Source organism: Pleurodeles waltl, chromosome 2_2 (genome assembly GCF_031143425.1).
Source record: "Pleurodeles waltl isolate 20211129_DDA chromosome 2_2, aPleWal1.hap1.20221129, whole genome shotgun sequence".
Classification (NCBI taxonomy): Eukaryota; Metazoa; Chordata; class Amphibia; order Caudata; family Salamandridae; genus Pleurodeles; species Pleurodeles waltl.
The window spans coordinates 177139508-177165777 of record NC_090439.1 but is presented as its reverse complement, the minus strand read 5'-3'; the positions used below and the strand labels follow the sequence as shown (position 1 = coordinate 177165777).

At 46.4% G+C, this 26270-nt stretch overlaps 1 protein-coding gene across 4 annotated transcripts in view; it reads left to right on the top strand.

The window, feature by feature from the left end:
* Nucleotides 1-26270, top strand: part of PTPN3 (protein tyrosine phosphatase non-receptor type 3) — a 1694656-nt gene that overhangs the window by 72401 nt on the left and 1595985 nt on the right. The window contains exon 2 of one of the 4 annotated variants that reach the window (XM_069219598.1): nt 511-587. The exons of the other annotated variants lie outside the window; for them this stretch is intronic. The gene's annotated coding sequence lies outside the window, so the exon portion shown is untranslated. The remainder of the gene's footprint in view (nt 1-510; nt 588-26270) is intronic. 4 annotated transcript variants of the gene reach the window in all.

The following is a 26270-nucleotide window of genomic DNA, read 5'->3' as shown; positions in this document are numbered from 1 at the left end:
CACAAAAAGAGGCCTTTTCCTGCAACTGCCTAGCTGATTAGTGGCAACTGGATCTACACTTAACCTTCCTGTTGACCTCTGCCTGCCACTGTGTGGGTCTCTAAGTAACTCCCTTGAGGTCCTGAGAGGCTTCAGAAGTTGTACTTCAGTGGTGGATTGGTACTGAAAGTCTGAAGGTAAAATCTTTGACCAGGACAAACTTGGGTAGTGTATCTGAGCCGTGCTCTATCGCATTAAAATGACAAATTGCACCTCGGTCCTAATTATCGCAACTCTCATTTTGAGCCTCTTGGAACTATTTCTACTTAAACATTTTTAAAATCATTTTTTCGGTTTCCCTTATTGTATGTTTGTCATTTTGGTGTCATTTTGTGTATTAGATTTTACTCTGTTTTTCTAATTTGTTTTGGGATTTTTGTTGTTTTGTATGTCAGCTTTATCACTGTTTTATTTCTGCATAAACAATTTACAGAGTGCCTGTAAGTTAAGCCTGACTGCTCTGTCCCATAGCTACGAAGGGGTTGAGATCTGGATTACTTTGTGACTTTGGTGGTTCACACAGACAAGGGTTGCGGTTATTTATTGAGGTGGGTGTTTACCTTCTTTAACTTATAGCCCAATTTTGTATTATATTGTTCTCCTTTGATGACCTGCTCCCATGGTTTAACTATATAACTTTCAAACCTCCATGCCATGCCCTGTATGGTATATTTCATCTGTCCAGGCTACGACCTGCTGGGATTTTTCTGGGTTATTGCTTGTCTCATAATTATAGAATTAATTAATATGACCTATAGTAACTTGCTCCTCTGTGTAATCTCCTGATGTACTTTCTTGAATCAGCAGTAATTACTCTGCACACTATTTATTGACACCGGGTGTTAAAGTCCTATTTTAACCCTCAGAGTCCCTGTTAAATATTACCATTAAAGTGTTTTATAATGAACGGTGTTTCTTAATTTAGGCAGTATTTATGCTTTCTACTCCTTGTATTTATCTGTGTATCTATGTTTTGTTGTTAATCTTAACTGTTCTAGCCATTGCTGAAAAAGTCCTCAGTCATTAATGTTCCTGGTTTTTCTACACATTTGTATGGCCCCTATGTGTATATCTAATAGTTGTTACTCTCTTTATTTATTAACGAAGCCCTTCATGTTTTTTTTTTTTTTTTTACTGCCAGGACATCGTTTACTATTGTATTGCAATGCAGCGTATATTGCTCTTAAGCTCAGACTGTGGGAGTATGTGCTAGAAAAAACAATAAATAATACGGTCAAAAGATGCTACAGTACTTTTTGGATAGGTTGGCAATGTACAAACACCACGCACTTGCATACAAACATACAGATAACAAAATAACTTTCCTTAGCAAAATATAGTTAAGGACCCTATCTTCATATATGTTGTAGGTATTTGCGCTCCATTTATTACAAATTGGTCTGACACATTGCTTAAAAACTTCATACAAATTTCTTATTATTTTGGGCTTCTGACAGATTTGGGCTTTTTCAGCAGCTACTCCAGCCAGTGGTTGTTTCTGGTTACAAACTGGGGAACAAAGGAGCTGATGGAAACTATTTAAAAGGATTCACTGTTCAAAAAGGACACCAGACCTTCATCCACATTTGTGCCTTGCTCATCATGGGTTTTCCGTTCTCCTCCAAACCCGACTTGGCTGGGAGTTCTTCGCGTGTTTTCATTATGAAGCACCATACTCTGGGTCACTATTCGCTTCGGTTTTGTGGCTCTTACCAGACTAAATTTGGCTAGCGATAGAATCTTGCCCTCTTTATTGGTGTCTCCTTTTGGCAAGATTAAAAACATGAGGATTCTTTATGGCCCTTCATACCTACTGTGTTGACATGTCTCATGCCAAATACCTGTCTTTCGTCAGGATAAGGATCCCTATTAAATACACACTCCCCAACTGCCTTCATTTTGCATCATTTTGAACGCTGTTGTGGTCAGTTAAATAATGAGAACATTTTGAGTTACGAAGTAGATCTGCTAGGCCAGCAGTTGGATTTGCTAGCTCAGTTTTGTGTTTGGCCTCGACTTCTGACCGCACCCAGTAGACTTAGTAACCCAGCAAATTAGTCACAATGAAACACAACAACTGGGGGAGGAGCCAAAATGGCGGCCGAGACGGACGCGTAAAATGTGAGCTCCGTCCCGGGCTCACTGATATTATCCTGCAGGGCGCTCCTGGGGCGGTGCTCCCCGCCCGCATGCACGGCGATCTGCCCTGTGGTGCCGGTGGGCTGCGATGTAATTGAGCGGTGCTGCTGGAGTGGACGCGGCGGCCGGGCCTGGAGCAGGGCCAGGTGCGAGCCGGTGACCGCGACGTTGGGTGTGCCCCGTGACCGCGGAGAAGCAATTGGCTCGGTGCGCTGCCTGTCGGCCAGCCCATGAGCATAGCAGTTGGTCCGGCGGTGCTGGTGCCCCGCGGAGGTGCTGAGCGGCTTGGCAGGGGGGACGCTGCGGCCGGGCCCGGACAAGGGCTGTGCGTGGGCCTGAAGCCACGACGTCAGGTGATCCCCGTGACCGCAGGAGCACGGTTGGCGCTGGGTGTCGCCTGCTGCCCCGCTCGCAAGTGGCGGGAGGAGACGCGGCAGCAGGGCCCGGACGGGGGCCGTGTGAAGGTCGGAGGTAGCGGCGCCGCATGATCCCCGTGGCGGTGGAGGCGCAATCAGTGCTGAGCGTTGCCCGGGCGGGGGTGCGCAGACGTGAGGTGAGGGGGACGGCACGGAGGGGGGCTTTCACTGGGGAGGGCCAGAATCTACTGCGGCCTCTCCCCTTCCCCCCCCTTTTCTTCTTGACGGCGGCGGGGGATACGACTTTCCCGCCTGCGTGGCGGTACAAGGTGCCCCCCCCCAGTGGAGGAAGGCAGGCTGAGGAGATCCTGCACCGGCGCATGGCAGCCCCATTGGACTAAGAAGGGGGTTGGGTGGCCAGGTGGGACTGAACTTCCCCTCCCCCCACCGCCATTCTCTCTTTCGTCGCTAATATCCGGCCTCTCACATCCAACCACATATATGGTCAAATATACACGCATGATCAAAGTGCGGGGCAGACTGCCTGGGGTAACTAAGATCACCCAAAACACTACAATATTGACGGAGGCGGGGCTACCCGGTGGAGGCAACATGCCCCCAACCCAGTTTACTTAACCTATCCTCGGCAGTGTAAAACACCCATTGCCTGCAGCCTGCGCCGCTGCCGACCGGCTCGCTAATAGAATCGGCTGCGCCGCGGTGAGGAACCTCCGCACCGGAGGGCGGGAGCGCACCAACAGCAAAATCCGACGATCAGGAAACACACAGCCAAGTTGCCCCACACAGTGAAGGGGAACTAACAGAAATGCACCATGGCCGGGAAATCTAAATCTGCGAAAAGCCAAGATCGAAATACAGCCGGACCGGCACCGAGTGATCAACAGCTAACACCGACCTTTCAGTCATTGTAAAGCACACTCCAACCCCACTCTACACAATTTGAAAGAGTATTACAGGCGATCATGGACACTAAATCCTCCTTGGAAAACAGAATAGACACAGTATCACAGGACTTGAACTTACTCAGATTAGATCACCGCAACCTAGTGGAGAGAGTGAAAACAGCGGAAGATGTGTTAAATGAGTGAACCCAATGGCCTCGGACAACCAAAAACAAATTCAACGATTGGACGCGGAGGTGAAGATCCTTTGTCGACGCGCTGAGGAAGCAGAAGGTAGATCCCGGCGCAACAATGTACGCTTCCTAGGACTCCCCGAGAAACTGGCAGAGCAGAGTATGGAAATATTCTTAGAGCAATGGCTAATCAAAGAAGTGCTAAACGGGACTCCATCGAAGTTCCTCTCTGTGGAAAGGGCGCACAGAATCCCGGGGAGGCCGCCGGCCCCGGGCCAACCACCCAGACCATTGATAGCGAGATTCTTAAACTACAGAGACCGTGATTTAATATTACAGCAATTCCGCAGCAAAGGCCCATTCCAACATGAGGACTCAGTTGTCACTGCCTATCCAGACTTCACCCAAGAGGCACAGAGACAACGTAACTCCTATGTTAAAATCAAGTAACGCCTTTGTGAACACAATATTAAATACACCCTATTGTTCCCTGCTAAATTAAGAGTGATATCAGACGACCCCACCCACATATTCACTTCCCCTGAAGATGCCTGGACGTGGTTGCATGCCAAAGGTTTCGCACAATCCCAAGAAGAAACGGACGTAGGAGAGGAATGGCTTACCTCACCATCGCGGAAGCGTACCAAGAAACGACCTAAGGGGCAACCCACCAAAAAACAGGCAGCTGAAGGAAGGGCAAGAATATTGAAAGAAACTTCCATTCACACACAAAACTCCTTTGAGGCACTCCGGGCGGTCCCTGTGGATAATTCGGACTCTGACACGGCCAGCTCGGACTCCACGATAACAGAAGTACTCAAGGGCCCGAAGCTCACCCCCAGATCTGCGGATGCACTATAAATGCAAGCTGCCAGCTCGCTTTTTCTTCTGACCTGAGCGGCAAGTTGAAGGGCGGCAAAGGACAAGGGTGCGGGAATTCACGCGGAGGCCGCACCGGACAGCCATGAGTATTTTTTTTGTACAATTTATCCCTAAAGTTTCTCTCCCACCCCCCCCCCCCCCCCCTTTTTTTTTTTCTTCTTATTTCTCTCTTCCTTTGTGTGGGTACACTGATCAGTGTCGCTGTGCATGCGGGCTGGGGGGGGGGGGACTAAAGCTCCGGGAGCGCCCACACGTATAGGCAGACCATATCTGCGGAAGGATGTGAGCTCCGTACAAGAGCCACATCCGGTCGCCAAAATGTCTCCCCTACAGGTATCCACATGGATACAGGTTTTCTTGAGAAGTAGTGTGTTGTGTAGTTTATTACAAATTTATAGGAGTTTAAGGGAATTAGTTGGGGTGGGAAGAGGGGAGGAGACAGTTAAGTTGTTTGGTACAGGTCAAATCAGAACACAGGAAATATCGCTACAGCTGTTAGCCTTAATTACACATCTGGTGGGGAGAGCGTGGACCCGTCCGGGTATTGTAGCCAGGTGTGTGACACACGCGGGCACACCATATAACGCTACATGGCCCAAAATGCAAGTCTCATTAGACATCAATATGAAATAGTCATGTGGAATGTGAGGGGACTGGGCGCACCAAGCAAAAGATCTCGGGTATATGCACGCCTCAGACGACAGGGAATACACATCGCCATTCTACAAGAAACACATTTACTGGAGTCTGACCTACAGGAGTTACGCGGAAAATGGGTTGGTCAGATTACAGGCACTTCCTACTCGGCTTTTGTTAGAGTAGTATTGGTATGGATAGCAGGAGGCGTCCCATTTGTCCAAACCTCGTTTAGGTTAGATCAAGGGGGCAAATATGTGGTAATAGAGGGGCATTTAGATGGAAGACAATTTTCGATAATCGGGGTCTATGCCCCCAACAGTGCGATAGCTAAATTCCTGCTTACTCCAGCATTATTGGTAAATCCCACAGCCCCGGCCATATGGGGGGGGGACTTCAATAGCACACCGAATGCAGCGCTAGACAGGTCAAACATACACCCCAAAGGATTAACAAATAGAAATTCCAGGTGCCCCTTGCTGTCATAGGCGGGCGACATGGGACTACACGACTTATGGCGCATGAAACATCCACAACAGAGGGAATACTCATGTTACTCAATACCCCACAAAGTACACACCAGAATAGATTTAATATGGGGGACCCTGGACATATGCGCATTGACCAGTAGGACAGAATACCTGGCTAAGACGCTATCGGTCACTCGCCACTTAGACTAACACTGAACTGGGGCAGGAGACGATCAGTGATCCCCTCCTGGCGATTGCAGGTGGAGGCTCTTCAGGATCAGGCGTTCGCGGAGGGTCTGGGCACGACAGTCAAACAGTTTTGGGAAATTAACAAGGACACCGCAGGCACAAAAGCGGTAGAGTGGGAAGCACACAAGGCTGTAGTCGGAGGACATGGCATCTCGACCACTTGGGGAGTGAGACGCACCCTTCACGCTGAGATCAGTAAGTTGGAAAAGGAACTGAGTGTAATGGAGATCGCAGTGGCACAAAACGAGATACCCTACACAGTGTTAAAAGAGGCGCGCACAAAATACAATGAAACAGACTCCCGTCTCCGCCGACATGACTACAAATACCATCTAATGCGCCTACAAAGGGAGGGAGACAGATTGGGCAGACTGCTGGCGTGGCTCCTCCGTGAGAACCACCAGCAGTCCCCTATAGGGACTATAAAGCTAGATGACGGTACCACTGCCACCACGCAGACGGAGATCAATGGGGCATTTAGGGAACCTATATACCAAACGCACAGTATGCACTGTCCAACAACTTGAATCCTTTCTTGCAGGATCACCGTTAGCGCAACTGTCCCAGGCGGACAGCCAGGCGGACAGGGAACTGCTGGAGGTTCCTTTCAGAATGGAGGAACTAGACTTAGCACTAGCGCAGATGCCTAGGAACAAAGCACCAGGAATAGACGGCCTCCTAATAAAATATTACGCTACCTATTCGAAACACTTAAAGCCACACCTGTTGAAGGTGTTCGAGGAGGCATGGACCTGCAAGATACTGCCCCCAACACAGAGAGGCAGTGATAGTGGTTCTTCCTAAGAAAGATCGCGATCCCACAGATGTGAAATCTTATAGACCACTTTCCCTTCTGAATCTCGATTGTAAAATGCCAACAGGATAGCTTCCATCATACATACCCTGATACATGATGACCAAAACGGATTCATCCCAAAACGTAATACTTTCCTAAATATCCGCAGATTGTTGAGTGTCATGGGAGACACCCCCCCAGAAGCACATGACGAGATGGTATTATCCTTAGATATCGAGAAGGCATTCGAATCACTAGGATGGGACTTTCTGTTCGCCACTATGCAGAGCATGGGAATCGGCCCTAACTACATACAATGGGTACAAACACTGTACGCTAACCCACAGGCCAGGGTGAAAACGGGAGGGGCTGTATCTGACAGCTTCCCGATCACCAGGGGCACCAGGCAGGGATGCCCACTCTCGTCTTTGCTATTTGCCATAGTGATGGAGCCATTGGCGACTCGCGTTCGTGCAATGGAAGAGAGATGGGGAATATTCAGGAGTGGACTATACCACGCTATGTCGCTGTATGCAGACGACCCCCTAATATATGTGCGGAAAGGAAGTGAGGTGATACCCTCAGTAATCTCACTCCTAACTGAATTCGGGGAGATATCAGGCTTAGTGGTAAAGCCACCCACTAACTATCTGGTCCCCATCAAGAAAAGACAAGGCCCCCACAGGACACCTGAAGTGGTGCTTTGACACGTTCAAATACTTGGGGGTTCATGTATATCACCGATCTCAGGATCTTAGAGATGGGAACCTGGGAAGAGCACTGGCCTCCATGAAGGGCTCGCTGCACTTCTGGAGTAAATTCCCATTGTCCCCTCTGGGGAGAGTGGCGGTGGCAAACATGCTGTTACTGCCGCGGCTGCTATATTACTTTGCGGCATTGCCATTCAGGGTCCCTAAGAGCTTTTTTCGAGATTTGAACGCAGTCCTACTGCAGCTCATATGGGGAGGGGACAGAGCGCGGGTCTCACTCACCACACTGCAGCGTCCAATCACCATGGGAGGCATGGGCGCTCCCAACTTTAAACTTTATTACGCTGCCGCACAGTTACAGTGGATACTGAACTGGGTACATAGACCCATACTGGCGGAATCCGCATGGGTGCTGGCGCAATTAAACGGAGAACCTCTGATCACATAGCTAACAAACAAAGCACCGAAAGGGGCTGCTGATAATCCGTTAATGGTAGCGACACATGCATGTTGGAAGAGATATGTACAAAGAGGACTCAGGGTGCTTCCCTACTCACCGCTCATTCCCCTGGGATCGCTCCCTGGGTGGGCTGCCGTGGCCGGGACGCACTCTCTCACGACCTGGATGGAGGCGGGCATACTGTTGGTAGGAGACTGCTTCGAAGAGGGGAGACTGATGACATTTGAATCCATACAAGCCCTCACGTCAGTGAACCCAGGGCAATTTATAGCATACTATGCCATATGTCATATAATACAAAAGACATGTGCAGCTGGAGACCAAGAACCACCGATTTCACACACACTACATCACATGCTGCAATTTGATAATCAAACAAAAGTAGTGACGAACTTGTACAAAATACTGAATAAGCCCCCTGAACCAAACTTGGAGAATGTAAGCGATAGATGTAATATAGTCCTGCCAAACCCGATATCGCAAGAGGACTGGCCGAAAGTTCTATCTCATGGCCGGGGGGTCTCAATAAATCCCAGATTTCGCTACACACAATTCAACTTCACACACCAAACATACCTATCACCAGCTAGGATTAAACGGACCCAGCCTGCCCCGGTTGTAAAGCCCCACTAGCACACTTCTACCATATGGTCTGGGAGTGCGCCCAGGTACAAAGGGAGAGGAGTGGAGTGGTGGAGGAAGTCTCAGAATTGACTGGCCTGGTGCTCACGGTCGACCCTGGGTCCTGTCTGTTAGGGCTGAGAACGACAGACAAGAAGCATAGACACCTGCACAAATTTGCAGATCTAGCATATGTGATGTACAACAGATTGATAGCTATGAACTGGAAAGCACCCAAAGCACCAGATTTGAAAACTTGGCACGTCCTGACACTGCACTGGACCCGTACAGATTAGCAGGTACTTCGGAAATTAGCAGGGGAGGGCCAACAACACAAAGGACGGGAAGCCTGGGAAATTATAGTAACCAGACTTGAGGCTAAAAACGATGAGAGACCATCATGAACTGGGCAATGTCGTAGTTTAAGAAAATAGGTGGTCAGTACCAGACCACCTTCAACATAGTAAGCAAAGCAGGCGAGACAAACTAGAACAGTAGGGAGCGTATCCGTTCCAGAGCCCCCAAGTCGCTCTCTCCTATGCAGCCAAAAAGCGATGAGTAAATAAATAATTAGAACACGAATAGCGATTACAGCTACAACACTTACCATAAATAGACGTCAGTCCGGCCTCACTCCCCACCACAAACAAACATGAATCAGTGGGGAATAGTGTAATTAAGTAGTTAAATGCGGGGACTCTAATATTGCATAGCAAGATCTAGCAGCCAGACACAGCTGACATATATTTTGAGTGTTATAGTAAGACCTAAGTTATGTTTTTCTTGTTTCTTTTTGTTCCGATTGTATGCTAATCTTATACCAGTGTAACCAAATCCTGACAATGTAAACTCACAATGTCGGTACTCAGATCTGCAATGAAAATCCAATAAAAAATTATTTAAAAAAAAAAAAAATGAAACACAACTACTATAATCAGCAAAAGAACCACAAATGCACTTCTTACAAACTCCAAATAAAACTATACTTTGGCTTGTGTTTAAATCCTCAAAATCAGGGCACTAAACTCAAGTAGTACCGCCAAACCATACTGAAAGCAAAGTGTGTGCTATACAAATATGCGTATTAGAACATACATTAAATACAAATGTATGTCTATTTTTTGCTTGAAATAAAGCAAAGTTGCACCAACTCTTTTGTAGCTTTTAGCAATATTTCTCTAATTGTATTGTATATCTTTGAATAAACCAAAATGAAATGCTGTTTCTAAGCTTGGCATACTGCTTACATATGCCCGGGTGAGTTCTGCTCAATTAATTTCCCTGAAACTTGGTTATTAAGGAATTATTTACCTGGAATTGTTGTTTCTCAAATAGGGTCTCAAGTGAGTACAACCTCTTTTCCATTTGCAAAATGGTTAATTGTGCATCACTGCCTCCGGCTGGGGCTCGATGTTAGGTTATGTAATTGAAAGTATTTTTATATTTAGCGTAAAGCGATTTCTTAATAACTTTTAAGTATTCTAATTAATGATGAGAGTACTATTGAGAGGGCACCTATTTTACATTTAATTTTCGCAACTATGTGTATTTATTTTTATTAAACCCTGACGTTGATTGTAGATGGACATTTACATATCGAAAAGATGTATTTTTCACCTTTAGTTTCCTCCTCAAATCGGCAGCAACCAAATAGGTCACACTATTATGGCAGTTCACTGCTAATGCCCCGTACCTGGACATGTATTGCTAGGGTAGTGGATATAAGCTCGGTTTGCGTTCTGCTTATCCATTACTCTGTATATCATCGACAATTTGCCCAGTAGCAGGGCGTAAAACTGGGCATCACACTGCCGAACTTATTTGGATTTTTAACAGGGTGGCAGTGAGGTGGAGAACTCGGAGAAATGTTGAATAGGAATGTTGTATCATGCACTTTTGAATCTGTTCTTGTCACCTGGTTAACAGATGTTTAAAATACTTTTTTACAAATAGGGCACAGTGGGTGAAACCAGGACTGTTATATTGAAAAACAATTCTACTTAGAGAGTTGCAGAGTTCCTCACTACTAATGTTATATTGGTAGCTTTGTTTACAGTCTTCAGTGATTTACTGATGGATGGATATTTTATCCCTCCCCCACCCCTCTCTCTCTCTCTCTCTCTCTCTATATATATATATATATATATATATATATATATGAAATATATAAAGGAAAGGGGCCACATGACCCCCCCCCCCCCACCCTAGCTCTGGGGCCCCTGCATTTCTTTAAGCATATCCTGTCCAGGGTAAGTGTTGGTCACTGGGGCTGCAGGGTTCGGGAGGGTTTGCTCTGGGTGGGGGGTGGGGTCCATACACTGGCCCCTTTTTTTCTGGGACTTGGCTGAAGCAAAAATGGCTGCCAACACTTCCTTGTTGAAGTGCTGGCAGCCAATAAGATCTCAGCATGAGATCCAGGAGGGTTCGGGGAGCCTTCGCGTCCACATATATACAAGTTTGTTTTTTCTTTAATATTTCACAAATTACTGAATGGATTTGCACCAAATAACAACAAGCATTTGCAATGCAGTGGGTCTTACGTTTGCTCGAGTTAGAGCTATTATCATTGTAAATTCCTCACTGGAATTTTCTTGCCACATAAATAGAAAATGTAAAGTAAAACAGTTGATTTAAGCAAGTAATTTCAAAGTGCCATGGTCGCCATGTGCGTGAGCATGATTGGCTCCTTGTGTGAATGTCTAGAAAGGATCGCAGCTGGGATGAAATGCAATCCAAAACTAGTGAAGGGGCCATCACACTCTGTAACAGGAGGAAGTATGACATAGTGTGATGACCAACAAAAATTTTACTTAGTGAAATCTCCTGGGAGGGAACTCAGCACACGAAGGAGGGACATTTCACAAAATACACCAATAAAAATGAAGCATTTATGACAAGCACAGCAAGGAATGAATAGCAAGAGTGGGCGTGGTATAAAGCCCACAGAGAGATTACAACAGGCCAGAGCGCTTGCGCACTCAACCCTAAAAAAGGGCACTTTCTGGAACAAAAGCTACCTTTCTGCCTAATTTGGTGTAATTCCGTCCAGAGGTTCAGACGCTATTCCTGTTCAAAATCCCTTTGGGAATAAACATGGGCACCACAACTGTTTTTACCTCCTCTTTCTCTCGAGCCCCGCTTGACTGATCATCCAAAACTTTCCAAACAGCAGCCAATGTGAGCATTGCATTTTTGGGGAACATTTTGTGAAGCCTTTTCAACCGGTGCCAAAGATAAAGGCAAGAAAAGAAACACTTTTGCTATAGAATAGAAACTAGGTCCTAACTATAACTACCTACTGGGGGCTGCCGTTTTTTTTTGTTTTTTTTTGTTAATAAATATATACACACACACAATTGTGCTATATAGAAATTGCCATACCTAAATTTAATATTGATGTACTAATTTCACATTCAAGGTGGATAAGCCAGCAAATCATTAGCCAGAGGTGAGCCAGGGTTTTGGCTTGGCTCCGAGACACCTAGCAAGCAAACACCATGTAAAAATATGATGAAGACTCCTCAAAAGTCAAAAAAATTTATATGTTGAACTGGCACAAGTGTTCCACTTCAGTACATTAGATTGTTTCACTGCATTGAGAGCCATTTATTAGAAGTGATCACTTTTAAACATGAACTTATTTGTGCACCTCTTCTGCTCCCCTGTTGATGATAAGATTAGGCCTGGGATGTTAAAATGCATGGTGCAACATTAAAGTCTAGTAAAACATGCACAAGGACTTTGTACAGCACACATTTGGAACTGATGTATTTCAAGGTGCTTTCAAACGTGATATAAAAACATTAGTTTCAGTGAAATGCTTTAATTGTCTAGAATAACACAGTTAAATCAATCGTGGAACTCAGATTGATACACGATTTCCTGATTTCATGTTGTGTAATTAAATCACTAGCGGCCATATATACAAACCATATTTGCAGTCGGAAACAGCTGGTCGGGCCCTTTCCACACGCAAAAATGCTTTGACATGTACAAAACACATACACGCAATTTGTGTTTGCAATTTGGTATTGGGAAAGGGTGTGCTTTGGGTGTCCCTGCCAAATACAGAATCTGAATGGGATGTATGAATGTTTTGCAACCAATTACAGCTGCAAAGCATTAATGTTTTACCGACTCATTGAAAAAGGTGTAACCAATTTGCGAGAGGGAAGGGGTCCCAGAGAGACCCTTCCTCTTTGAGAATGGCAAACACATTTTTTATGAGCAGGCAGTGGTCCCACGGACCACTGTCTACACTTAAAAGATGAAACTTCAAAAGTTTCATTTTCTTTGTTTTTTAAACTCATCCCGTTTTCCTTGAAGAAAAACGGTCTACGTTGAAAATAAATAAATAAATAAATAAATAAATAATTGATCACTAAAAAGCAATCACAGACATGGTGGTATGTTGACCCCACAAGGCCACCATCCCTGTGATGGCTATCATTTCTAATGGGTTGCAAATTGCGACCTACTTCACTAATATTCATGAGTTAGTTCGGTTTGTGACCCATTAACCCCTTCGCTGCCAGTCCTTTTCTCCTCATGTGCCGAGCCTTTTTTTGGCTATTTGGGTCAGTTCGCGCTTAGGCCCTCATAACATTTTCTCCACATAAGCTACCCATGCCAAATTTGCGTTCTTTTTACCCAACATCCTAGGGATTCTATAGATACCCAGACTTTTTGGGTTCCCTGAAGGAGGCCAAGAAATTAGCCAAAATACAGCGAAAATTGCGTTTTTTTTTTTTTTAATGGGGAAAAAATGGGCTGCAGAAGAAGGCTTGTGTTTTTTTTTTTCCCCTGAAAATGGCATCAACAAAGGGTTTGCGGTGCTAAAATCACCATCTTCCCAGCCTTCAGAAACAGGCAGACTTGAATTAGAAAAACCCATTTTTCAACACAATTTTGGCATTTTACTGGGAGATACCCCATTTTTACTATTTTTTGTGCTTTCAGCCTCCTTCCAGTTAGTGACAGAAATGGGTGTGAAACCAATGCTGGATCCCAGAAAGCTAAACATTTCTGAAAAGTAGACACAATTCTGAATTTAGCAAGGGGTAATTTGTGTAGATCCTTCAAGTGTTTCCTACAGAAAATAACAGCTGAAATAAAAGAATCTTGAAATTGAGGTGAAAAGAACAGCCATTTTTCTCCACGTTTTACTCTAACTTTTTCCTGCGATGTCATATTCTTTAAAGCAATATACCGTTACGTCTGCTGGACTCTTCTGGTTGCGTGGATATATAGGGCTTGTAGGTTCATCAAGAACCCTAGGTACCCAGAGCCAATAAATGAGCTGCACCTTGCAATGGGTTTTCATTCTATACCGGGTATACAGCAATTCATTTGCTGAAATATAAAAAATGAAAAATAGGTATCAAGAAAACTTTTGTATTTCCAAAATGGGCACAAGATAAGGTGTTGAGAAGCAGTGGTTATTTGCACATCTCTGAATTCCGGGGTGCCCATACTAGCATGTGATTACAGGGCATTTCTCGAATAGACGTCTTTTTTACACCCTGTCTTACATTTGGAAGTCAAAAATGTAGAGAAAGGCAAGGGGCAATACCACTTGTTTTGCTACTCTGTGTTCTCCCAAGTCTCCTGATAAAAATGGTACCTCACTTGCGTGGGTAGCCCTAATGCTCGCAACAGGAAACACAACATGGACACATCACATTTTTACATTGAAATCTGACATGTTTTTTGCAAAGTGCCTAGCTGTAGATTTTGGCCTCTAGCTCAGCCGGCACCTAGGGTGACAGAAAGTTCTGGAATCTGAGAAGAGCCACAAATTTCCTTCCACCCAGTGCTCCCCCAAGTCTCCCGATAAAAATGGTACCTCACTTGTGTTGGTAGGCCTAGCCCCCGCAACAGGAAATTCCCGAAAACAAAACGTGGACATATCACATTTACCCAAAGAAAACAGAGCTGTTTTTTGCAAAGTGCCTCATTGCGGTGACAGAAAGTTCTGGAATCTGAGAGGAGCCACAAATTTCCTTCCACCCAGCGTTCCCCCAAGTCTCCCGATAAAAAATGGTACCTCACTTGTGTGGGTAGGCCTAGCGCCCGCGAAAGGATATGCCCCAAAACACTATGTGGACACATCAAAATGATCAAATACAAAACTAACTGTTTTTGCGGCCGGGGGGGTGCCCTGCGTTTTTGGTCCTGGGCTCAGCAGCCATATAGGGAAAGCTACCAAACCCAAACATTTCTGAAAACTAGACACGCGAGGGAGTCCAGGGAGGTGTGACTTGCGTGGATCCCCCAGTGTTTTCTTACCCAGAATCCTTTGCAAACCTCAATGTTTGGCTAAAAAAAAAAGAAAACTTTTTCCTCATATTTCAGTGACAGAAAGTTCTGGAATCTGAGAGGAGCCACAAATTTTCTTCCACCCAACGTTCCCCCAAGTCTCCAGATAAAAATGATAACTCACTTGTGTTGGATGGCCCAGGTGCCTGCAACAGAAAAATGCCAAAAACCTGTAGAGAATGAGGGGATAGCATTGCTAGTTGATAAGCACATATTTTTTTTTCATTCATCTATCTGATAGAGACTAATAGCTGCAGCTTCCTTACCATAGAATTCCCTGGTGTTAGCTTTGAATCCTGAGTTTTTTCTGAGCAGTAACCTGCGCGCGCGCCGTCGGGCGGTGACGTTCGGATCCGCGTGCGTCGACCAGCTCCGTGTGCATCGTTGGAGCCGTCTATGACGTCACGGTTGTCTATATAGACGCCGTCTCGGCGTGCGTACATCAGTTCTTTTCCTTGCGTACCGGTTAAGCGCAGTTTTGGAAAGAGCTACCCTGTTTCGACAGTTTGTCAACGCTTTTTTGACTGTTTAAAGTCATGTCTTCGAGAAAGACCGGATTCAAGCCGTGTGGTGCGTGTCATCGCACCTTGTCGGTGATGGATCCGCACCGAGTTTGTCTTTGGTGCTTGGAGAAGGACCACGATTCCACCTCATGCTCCGACTGTCGGGCCATGGTGCCGAAGGCCTTGAGGGAGAGATCCCTTAAGCTTCTTGCGGCCCGACATTCGTCTTCGGTTGGCGCGACTCCGCAGAGGTCATGGTCCCGCAGTAGGAGGAGGTCGCGGCGCCGCTCCCGGAGCCCCAAGTCCTCTTCCTCGCATTTGAGGTCATCCGAAGGTAAGAGGCTCAAGAAGAAGTCCAAGCGGACTTCGTCTTCTACATGCCTGCCGGCCGACGAGGCATCTAGGGAACGTCGACATTCCGAGCGCGGTTCTGCGGAGCCGTCGCCAGGGTCGACTCCGCGTCTTCCCCTCTTTCCGGGGACCGGATCGACCCCCGCTCAAATAAAAGAATTTTACGAGACCATGCGTCTCGTTTTTGAGCGGGCTGCACCCTCGGGTGGGTCTTCGGGCCTGCGGGGTCAGCAGGGGCCCCTTCTTATTCAATGCTGGCGGCTTCGGCCTCATCACCGTTGGGGACCCCAGGATCCGATACTGGATCCGGACCGGCGGCGGTCTCTCACAGTCGGCCTCCTTTGGCGCCGGGTCTGACGTCGGCGATTCCGCCACCGGCGCCCACCGGTGGCAGCCCCATCCTTATTCCGGATGATCCAGAGCCGGAGCAACATCGTACGACGTCGACTCCGACTTCGACGGAGCCAATTCGGCCCAGATCATTGTCTGAGCATTATTTAGAACAGCCAGACGCAGGAGAGGAATGGGAGGGGTCTGAGGACCCTTTAGAATCGGGATTACAACAGGACTGGTATGAGGATCTAGGGGAGGCTAGTGGACTGGACACGTCTCCAGATACTGGTATGCTCTCTCCTCCTAATGTGGCTACGGAGGAGGGTGCTTCTTTCGCTATGGTGGTGCGTAGGGCAGCTGAGGTCTTGGACCTAGATTTGCCTACCGTGCCAGTCAGGACGAATATCCTGACAGAAGTGCTTCAGCTGGGGGTGTCAACTTCGGAGCCGTTGTTGCCCTTCAATGAGGCTCTTACAGATGTCCTTCTGGGTACCTGGTCCAAACCAAGCACAGGGGCTCCTGTGAATAGGATGGTCGGCCGCCGACATAGACCCGCTCCCAGCGACCCTAGTTTCCTGACACAACACCCCACTCCTGAGAGCTTGGTTGTCCAAGCCTCTACTTCACGTCGTGCCTTCCCTTCCGCTCCCCCTGATAGGGAATCCAAGAGGCTGGATCAGCTTGGGAAGAAGATGTTTTCTTCCACCAGCCTGGCATTGAGGTCCGTAAACACCTCTTGCCTATTGGGCCGTTATTCCCATTCTTTATGGGATATGGTGGGACAGGTGCTGCCCCAGGTCCCGGAGGGCGTACGGGACACTCTCACCCAGGCTATCAAGGATGGGAGAGATGCAGCCAAGTTTACGATCCGGTGTGGTTTGGACACGACCGACTCGCTGGGCAGAGCGATTTCATCCTCAGTGGCCCTACGTCGCCACGCCTGGCTGCGTTCTAATGTTTTTTCAGGAGATGTCTCGGCCAGCTTGATTGAAATGCCCTTTGATGGCTCTCGCCTTTTTGGCGAAAAGGCAGACTCCGCGTTTGAGAGGTTCAAGGATTCTTGAGCCATGGCCAGATCCTTGGGCCTTTCAGCGCCAGCACGACAGCAGTCTGTCTTTTGCCCCTTTCGAGGCTTCGGAAGGGGTGTGGTACCACGCCAGCCACAGTTCAGCCACCGTCCTCAGGCTTCACAGCATCCCGGAAGAGGACGTGGTCGTGGTACCATCAGACCCAGAGGGTCTGGCCAGAGGTCGGCCGCCACCCAGCCCCCCTCCACTGCGCCCTAGCCCTCCTAGTGTGGTTCTGCAGGATCATGTCCATCCAGTTGGAGGGAGGATTCGTTTTCATCTCCCTCACTGGCTTTCCATCACCACGGACAAGTGGGTCCTGCAGATCATACGGAAGGGCTACTCCCTTCCCTTCCAGTCTTTCCCTCCTTCTATCCCTCTGACAAAGGAATGGCTGATGGAGGACCATCTAGCTTTGCTATGCGAGGAAGTTACAGCTCTCTTGGCCAAGGGAGCCATAGAAAGAGTCCCGATATCAGAAGTAGGCAGTGGTTGTTATTCCCGCTACTTCCTGATTCCCAAAAAGAACAAAGGCCTTCGCCCTATCTTGGATTTAAGGGACGTCAATCTCTTCCCCAAGAAGGAGAAATTCAAGATGCTCACTCTTGCTCAGGTTTTGTCTGCCCTAGACCAAGGAGACTGGATGGTAGCGTTGGATTTGCAGGATGCATATTTCCATATTCCTATCCTGCCAGCCCATAGGCTTTACCTGCGGTTCAGGGTGGGCCACAAGCACTTTCAGTTTCCCGTGCTTCCTTTCGGTCTCACCAGTGCCCCTCAGGTGATCACAAAGGTGATGGCGGTGGTGACAGCTCATTTGCGCAGGTCAGGGATTTCAGTCTTCCCCTACCTAGATGATTGGCTGTTGAAGGCTCCTACGCCCCAGGCTCTCGTCACCCACCTCCAGAAGACCTCTTGCATTCGCTGGAGTTCACTATAAATGTGCCGAAGTCACATCTTACTCCCTCTCAGAAGCTCACTTTCATTGGAGCTGTTCTGGACACAGTGCAGTATCGGGCTTATCCTCCCTATCAGCGGGTCCAGGATATTCAAGTTATGATTCTGATGTTTTGGCCTCTATCCTGGATCTCGGTGAGACAGACTCTGAGGCTGCTTGGACTCATGGCTTCCTGCATCCTGTTGGTCAAGCGTGCCAAATGGCGCATGAGGGCTCTGCAGTGGGACCTGAAGTTCCGATGGGCACAGCATCGGGGAAATCTTACCGACGTGGTTCAGATCTCGGAGGGGACTGCAAAAGATCTGCAATGGTGGTTAGTGAACTGCGAGTTGGTCAAGGGAATACCCCTCTCCCTTCCCCAACCAGATCTAACGGTAGTGACGGATGCGTCACTTCTGGGATGGGGCGGCCATCTGGGGGAGGTGGAGATCAGAGGTCACTGGTCTCCGGCGGAATCCAGGCTCCACATCAACTTGTTGGAGCTTCGGGCGATCGGCTAGCATTAAAAGCATTTCTTCCTGTTGTGAAAGGGAAGGTGGTGCAGGTGTTCACGGACAACACTACTGCAATGTGGTACTGCAACAAGCAGGGCGGTGTGGGGTCGTGGACCCTTTGTCAAGAGGCTTTACGTCTCTGGACATGGCTGGAACAGCAGGGCCCAAGTAATCCCAGTGACTCCGGATTGGGCACAGAGAGTTTGGTATCCAGAGCTTCTCAAAATGAGCATCGGTCCTCCAATCAGGCTGCCTCTTCGGGAGGATCTTCTGTCGCAGCAGCAGGGGAAGGTTCTCCACCCGAATCTGTGAATTCTGCGCCTTGATGTGTGGAGATTGAGCGACGACAGTTGATGGTTTATGACCTCCCTCCTGAGGTCTGTAATGTCATTCTTGCAGCCAGGCGTCCCTCTACTAAGTCGATCTACGCCTGCCGTTGGAAACGTTTTGTTTCATATTGTTCAGAGAGGTCTATTGATCCTCTTTCTTCTTCTCTGTCTAACATCTTTTTGTTTATTTTGTCTCTCGCCCAGCAGGGTTCCTCCTTGGGGACTCTCAAGAGCTATCTTGCAGCCTTATCGGCTTTTCTTCAGTTGCCCGATCAACCATCTCTGTTTAAATCACCTATAGTACAGAGGTTTTTGAAAGGGCTTGTACATCTATTCCCGCCTGTGCCTTTCGTTATGCTCCAGTGAGATTTTAATTTGGTTCTTACCTTCCTTATGTGTGCTCCCTTTGAGCCCTTGCATAATTGTCCTCTTCGGCTGCTAACTATTAAAACAGCCTTTTTGGTGGCAATTACATCTGCCAGAAGGCTTTGTCATCAAAACCGCTGTATCTCACAATCTTTCCTGAAAAAGTGGTTCTCAGAACTCATGCCTCTTTCCTCCCCAAGGTGGTGACCCCTTTCCATCTGGGTCAAAATATCACCCTACCCACCTTCTTTGCACCCCCACATCCCTCTAAGGAAGAGGAGCGTCTCCATCGACTGGACCCAAAAAGAGCGTTATCGTTCTACCTTGACCGCACTAAAGAGTTCCGGGTGGACGACCAACTCTTTGTGGGGTACGTTGGTGCAAAGAAGGGTCGGGCAGTGCAGAAACTATCCATTTCGCGCTGGGTCGTTCTCTGTATAAAAATATGCTACCCTTTGGCGAAGAAGCAGCCTCCCGAGGGCTTGAGAGCTCATTCTACTAGGGGTGAAAGCTGCTACCACTGCGTTAGCACATGGTGTACCGGTGGTGGACATCTGTCAGGCTGCAACGAGGGCTTCATTGCACACGTTTGCAAAACACTACTGCCTGGATAGCCAGATGAGAAGAGAGGGGCATTTTGCCCGTTCTGTCTTGCAGGACTTCCTGGTATAAAAATTTCCTTCAGACCCACCGCCATGGGTTATAGCTTGGGTATCTATTCTAAGGTAAGGAAGTTGTAGCTAGAAGTCTCTATCAGATGAACAAGTTACTTACCTTCGGTAACGAGGTATCTGGTAGAGACTCTATCTAGCTGCAGATTCCTTACACCCTCCCAAGCCTCCCCGCTCTGCGGATATTTTTCTTATGTGGATATATATATATATATATATATATATATATATATATATATATATATATATATATATATATATATATATATATATATATATGTATTTATGTGTACATATGTATATTTTTGATCTTGGCATTTTTGCCTTTCTTAAAGGCATGAAATAATTTTTACTTCAAACAGTCAAAGAGGTAAAATACATAATGGTTGGTTCTTCCATGACTCTGCACTCCTGGCGTGGGAAGTTGTGGAAAAGAACTGACGTACGCGCGCTGAGACGGCGTCTATATAGACAACCGTGACGTCATAGACGGCTCCAACGACGCTGACGACGCACGCGGATCCGAGCGACGCCGCCCAACGGCACGCACGCAGGGTACTGCTCAGAAAAAACTCCGGATTCGAAGCTGACGTCAGGGAATTCTAAGGTAAGGAATCTGCAGCTAGATAGAGTCTCTACCAGATACCTCATTACCGAAGGTAAGTAACTTGTTCTTTAGGCTGACTCTACTTTGGTGACCCACACAAGTGAGGTATCATTTTACTTGGGAGACTGAGGGAAGCGCTGGATGATAGGAAATTTGTGCCGCAGCGGTGATCCTACAAAGAAAAGTGAGGAAATGCTTTTTTAAACAAATTTTGAGGTTTGCAGAGGAGTCTGGGTAAAAAAATGTTGGGGGATCCAGGCAAGCCACACCTCCTTGGATTCCTTGGGGTGTCTATTTTTAAAACATGTCTGGGTTTGGTAGGTTTCCCTAGATGAAGGCCGCACCCAGGACCAAAAACATAGGTGCCTTCTCCCCCCGCCTCCCAACCCCCCCAAACACAGGTAGTTTTGCAGTAGATCATTTTGATGTGTCCATGTACCTATGTGATGTTCCAAACACTAAAATTGGGAAAAGAAACACACTTAGGTTATGTTAAAAAGACTCCTCACCCACCAACCAAGTTGGTGGCCTGCTTCATCATCGGGGTCCCACCCGAGACACCTAGCGTGTCACAGGTATGCTGTGACGCCTGATTACAGCGGAGCAGGTTTTGTCATTTTTACCACACATACTGGTTGGATTTGGCACGAGGGTGAGTTCAGTAGATCAAATTTTAATAACAAGAGATTTCACAAAAATGAAATGCACTGTTAATAACTGAAAGGCCAAAAAACTGAACCAATGACTCATAGCTCGTGAGCTGTAAAGCCACGACAAGGCACCAACCGCTTTACAGTCCATTCACACACCTTTCATACATGACATGCACAAGGCCATTTACGCCGCCAGCCACGGGCCCAGCAAATTACAACACTCGCTTCAACAGACAGCGCCACTCAAGGGCCCATCACTTACATACGCCCACATGCCTGATACAGCAATCACACCAGCTGATGGGAGTGTTTTTGACTGGTGTTTGGCTGGCAGTGTGTTGCAGTAGCCAACAGCAAGTCAATATGTACACCGCCAGCCAAGCACCACTCCACACACAATGGCATCACTTTTTTTTTTTTTTTAATACAAAGAAACCACTAACTAATTAGAAATAATTTCCATACTCCAAACACAAAAGCTCTAAGTACATGACAGAAATGCCAACCATGAAACTGAACACATGAAAATATAAAACAGGCAGTTTACACTCATGGTAGTTCCCAATAATTCTTCTGGGTGTGGTAATTCCTGAAACAGCCACCTACACACAGCCTAGGCTTTGAAGGACAGTCTGGGCAGTACATTAGAGTCTCCCTCCGGATACCTCTTCGAGCACAGACTCTACATTTCTTAGCTGGAAAGTCTGTTTTGGGCATGGGTGGAATGTGCTCAGCAAATTGGCAATCTTTTAATCTAGCCACATCCTCCACCACTGCTTCTCTAGGAACTCTTGCCTGTTCCACCACAATCAGGCTCTCTATCACTGACTCCTGAAATTTCATAAATGTCATCTTTGACTCTGGAGACCTATCCTTAAACACAATAAAAGCATTAAAAGTTGCCAAGTGGAACAGGTGAACTGCTAACTTCTTATACCAAACGTAAGACTTACGAACAGCAGTATAAGGTTCCAACCTCTGATCAACTCTATCTACACCTCCCATGTGCTTATTATTATGTAAAATGCACACAGGTTTGCACACTTCAGCATCCTGGCTCCAAACAGTCACGGGGGAAGTACTCTCATCATGGATGGTACTTAGCATGTAGACATCCCTCCTGTCTGAAAATGTCAAAGCTAGCGCTCATCATTCCGCAAGGCACTGCACTGTCCCCTCAAGTTTTTTTAAGACAAGCTCCCTTGGATAGCCTCTCCGGTTACAACAAATTGTGCCACAAGCAACAGTGTCCACTCTAAACAATTTCTTGAACAACTGTACTCCAGTGTAGAAGTTATCTACATACAAATGGTGACCTTTGTTAAACAGTTGTCTACCAAGTTCCCACACAATTTTCTCAGTAACTCCAAAAGTGGGAGGACAACCACTGGGGTCAATACTGGAATCCCTACCAGTGTAGACCCAGAAATCATACACATATCCTGTACTAATTTCAGACAGCATATACAGTTTAATTCCATATCGTGTCTTCTTGCTAGGAATGTACTGCCTAAAAACCAAACGACCCTTGAAGAGGACCAAAGACTCGTCCACAGCTATTTCTTTGCCTGGAACATAGACCTCTGAAAACCGATCTACAAAATGATCAAGGACAGGCCTAATCTTTAAAACACGGTAAGAATCAGGGTGATCTTGTGGCAAGGCTAAAGCATTGTCAACAAAATGCAGCATCCTAAGAAGAAGCTAATACCGATTACGACTCATAGTTGCAGGAAATATAGCCGTTGCCATCGAGGGACTAGTAGACCAATAAGAAGCCAGTGACGTCTTTCTTATCAACCCAATCAAAAGAGTCAAACCCAAAAACTTTTTTCATCTCTTCCAAATTTGTGGGAATCCACTGGGTAGCTCTAGAGTGGTGCTTAAGTCTGGCAGCGTTGTCCCTCAAATACTGCTCCGCATACAAATGAGTCTGCTCAACAATCTCTTTCAAAAACACATCATCCATAAATAACTCAAAGAAATTGACAGACAAAATGTTCTCTGTATTGACTCTACACCCTGGGAGATGTGTAAAGGCAGGCAACTCTGGGTGCTCCATGTTTGGGGCAACCCAGAGTTCAGGTCTTCCAACGGGAAACCTTTCAGCCCCAGGTTGCTGCACTAATGGCATATCATTGTCCTCCTCTAACACAGGCCCTTCATCTGCACTGAGAGTGGCTTCCTCATCAGAAGATTCCTCTCCAACAGAAACTTCACTGCTAGAATCTCTCACTTCATCCTCTGCCTCAGATGCAGATTCAGTCTCATAATCATGATCAGACTCAAAAAGCATACCAACAACCTGCTGAGCGGTCATCCTGCGGCTAGCCATGATCCTTCCTATGAAACTTAACTGGACAAATGCACCACCAACTACCAGCACTGTGTAAGATAAGTAATAAACAAAGTGTGGCTTTATACAAAGAGTTATGTACTGAAACGCTACCGCTCACTTGCCGGAAAAACCTACTCACCAGCAACTGCTCTGCACAGACACAGCAATCACCAATGATATCCCACTAAAAAGAAAGAAAGAGAAGCAAATTAGAAATAAGACAACACAAATATCATTGTGCACAGATCTAAGGACAATTTCACACACAATCCTGCATTTAGTACACCACCTACAAACATATCATTCATGCATTGCAACGATACTCCTTTGGAGTAAATTGTTTTTACTTACCTAAAACATGCAGCTATGCAAACCACAGGTCAACCACCGCCAAAACCGCAAGGAGCCACAGCAAAGAAAGCAAAAGGTTTGAATGAGAACAAAAAGGAGAAAAGAAAACTAATCACAAATGCAAATACTTCTCCAGTTGACAAACACCGTACCATCAAGCATTTAGAAATTGGTGCCTAAGTGAATTCTGCCTCCCTTAGGGACAGATGGGCCTACTAAAAAATAGGCCTATCTGCCCCAAAGGAGAAGGGGGGGCAGAAAATACCTTTAATAGTGTGCCCCCATGGGGAGCAACCCCCCCAAACAAAAAAAACACCCCCACACACACACTATCCCTGGTGCCTAAGTGGCTTCTGCCCCCCTTGGGGGCCAATGGCCTAAAATAAAATAGGCCGATATGCCCCAAGAGGGGGGGGCAGAAATGGCCAACAGTTTCCCAAGGGGGCGCCCCCCCCACAGAAATACACAAATTTTAAAAATCCCTGGCGTTCCAGTGGTTTCTGCCCCCCTTGGGGGCAGGTCAGCCTAAAAATAATAGGCCGCTCTACCCCCAAGGGGGGCAGAAATGGGCAGCAGTTCTATGCCCCCCTTGGGGGAGCAACCCTTGCCCTAGGGGGCGCCCACCCACAGAAATAAACAAATAAAATAAATCCCTGGCGTTCAAGTGGTTTCAGATCAGCCTAAAAATAATAGGCCGATCTGCCCCCATAAAATATTTACCTCCCAAAGGGGAGCGACCGTTGCCTAAGGGGCCGCTCCCCGACACACACAAAGCACAGAAATAACAAATAAATAAAATTCCTGGTGTCTAGTGGGCATTCCTGCTGCCCCAGCAGGAATGCTCAAAGAGACATCGGGGGAAAGGAAAACCCTTTCCTTTCCCCACCAGAGGAGAAACTCGCCTGTTTCTCTGAGGTCAGGCTTGAAGCAAATGGTTTCCAGCACGACCAGCACCCTCTAATGATGTCAGCGTGCACACGTGAGCTGACGTCATTAGGGGGCGCGGTGGGGGGTGGAAGGGGAGAGATTCCCCTTCCATCCCTGCCTTGGTGGGGGTGGGAGGGAAGGTCACGAAGGGAGTGCTAGTGCTCCCTCCATTCTCATGTGCCAGGACATAATGGTTACATCCTCGGCACAGGAGCACAGTGCTGGTGGACATAACAATTACGTCCCCGGCAGAGAGTGGGTTAAGAATCGCTGTTGAAAACCTTTAAGTTTCTTACATTACGAATGGTGGTTTCCTGATTGTGATTCAGTAAGAATCTCATTTAGAAAAATGCTATTCCTAAATTTTGTACATGTGGCCCCAAATCTCTTTCCCTTTCTCATTTTACAAAAGGATGGGCAGTGAAGGTGAGTTGTTCTGAGACCATGTGAAGGCCTGGGTCCTTCTTGGCACAAAGATCCATGAGTCCTCAAACTGAGCCAAAGCTAGGCATCTGCCTTGAGTCTTCAGTGGCTTGTCCACTTGTATTTCAGAAAGAACGAACACGCAATTTTAACAAAATTATCTTCAAAGGGGGAATAATTACTAAGTGGGCTGATAAAGGGGAAGTTTTTGCATTAATTAACTCGGATTATTAGCGATAGTAAGCTACGAAACAATTTAGTGATGACAATACCAACTTAAAACTATCCGATAATCCAGTCATGTCTTACATCAAACAACTAGAAGCATTTCTCATTGAAGCCTTTGATAAAGAGTTGATAATTAGGGTCTTTCTTTTAATCTGCATCCAGAAGCAGGTTGCTATAGACCTAAAGTGTATAATATATCGAGAAAGCTCAACGTAGGCAGTAGATTACAGAATATACCATATACATGAAAGATAAAGGTGACTTTCCAGAAAACAAAAGCCGTTAATATTGCGGGCTGAAATGGAGAAATCATTCACATTGGATGTAAATTGTTTATAAATTGTAATTTCACATGCCAAGGGAATAGAAAGTACTGAATACATTGTTTCTACTTCAGTGGTTGGCCTTCATATTGAACTTTAATTACATCTGGTTTGAAAGCACATGCTATCTCCAAATTGTATTACAGCTGTAAAGGTTTAATATGGCCCTTCAAATGCAAGATAAAGAAGTAATACGCTTTACATGAACAAACCCTCCATTATCAAAAATAATCAACAAAATACTTCAAGATTATTGCCATATTTTATTATGTGACACACAAACAAGGAAACATCCACAGGGTTGAATTCATATTTTTCCATACAGATACAACAAAAATATTAGTAATTATTTTATAAGGGCTGAAAATCGTAGCAAGATGTCAAAAAGAACCATAATAAAGCTCAAGAAATGAAATTTTCTCTGTTTAGACTATGCAGATTGTTCATTGGTAAATGGGTAAGAAGTGCCATATTAAACATTTTATAACCTGTGAATTTCAATATGTCATGTATAGACTCTGAAGCAAATTTGGCACCTACTAGGCTTGTTAAAAATCAAGATTAGCAAACATCAGA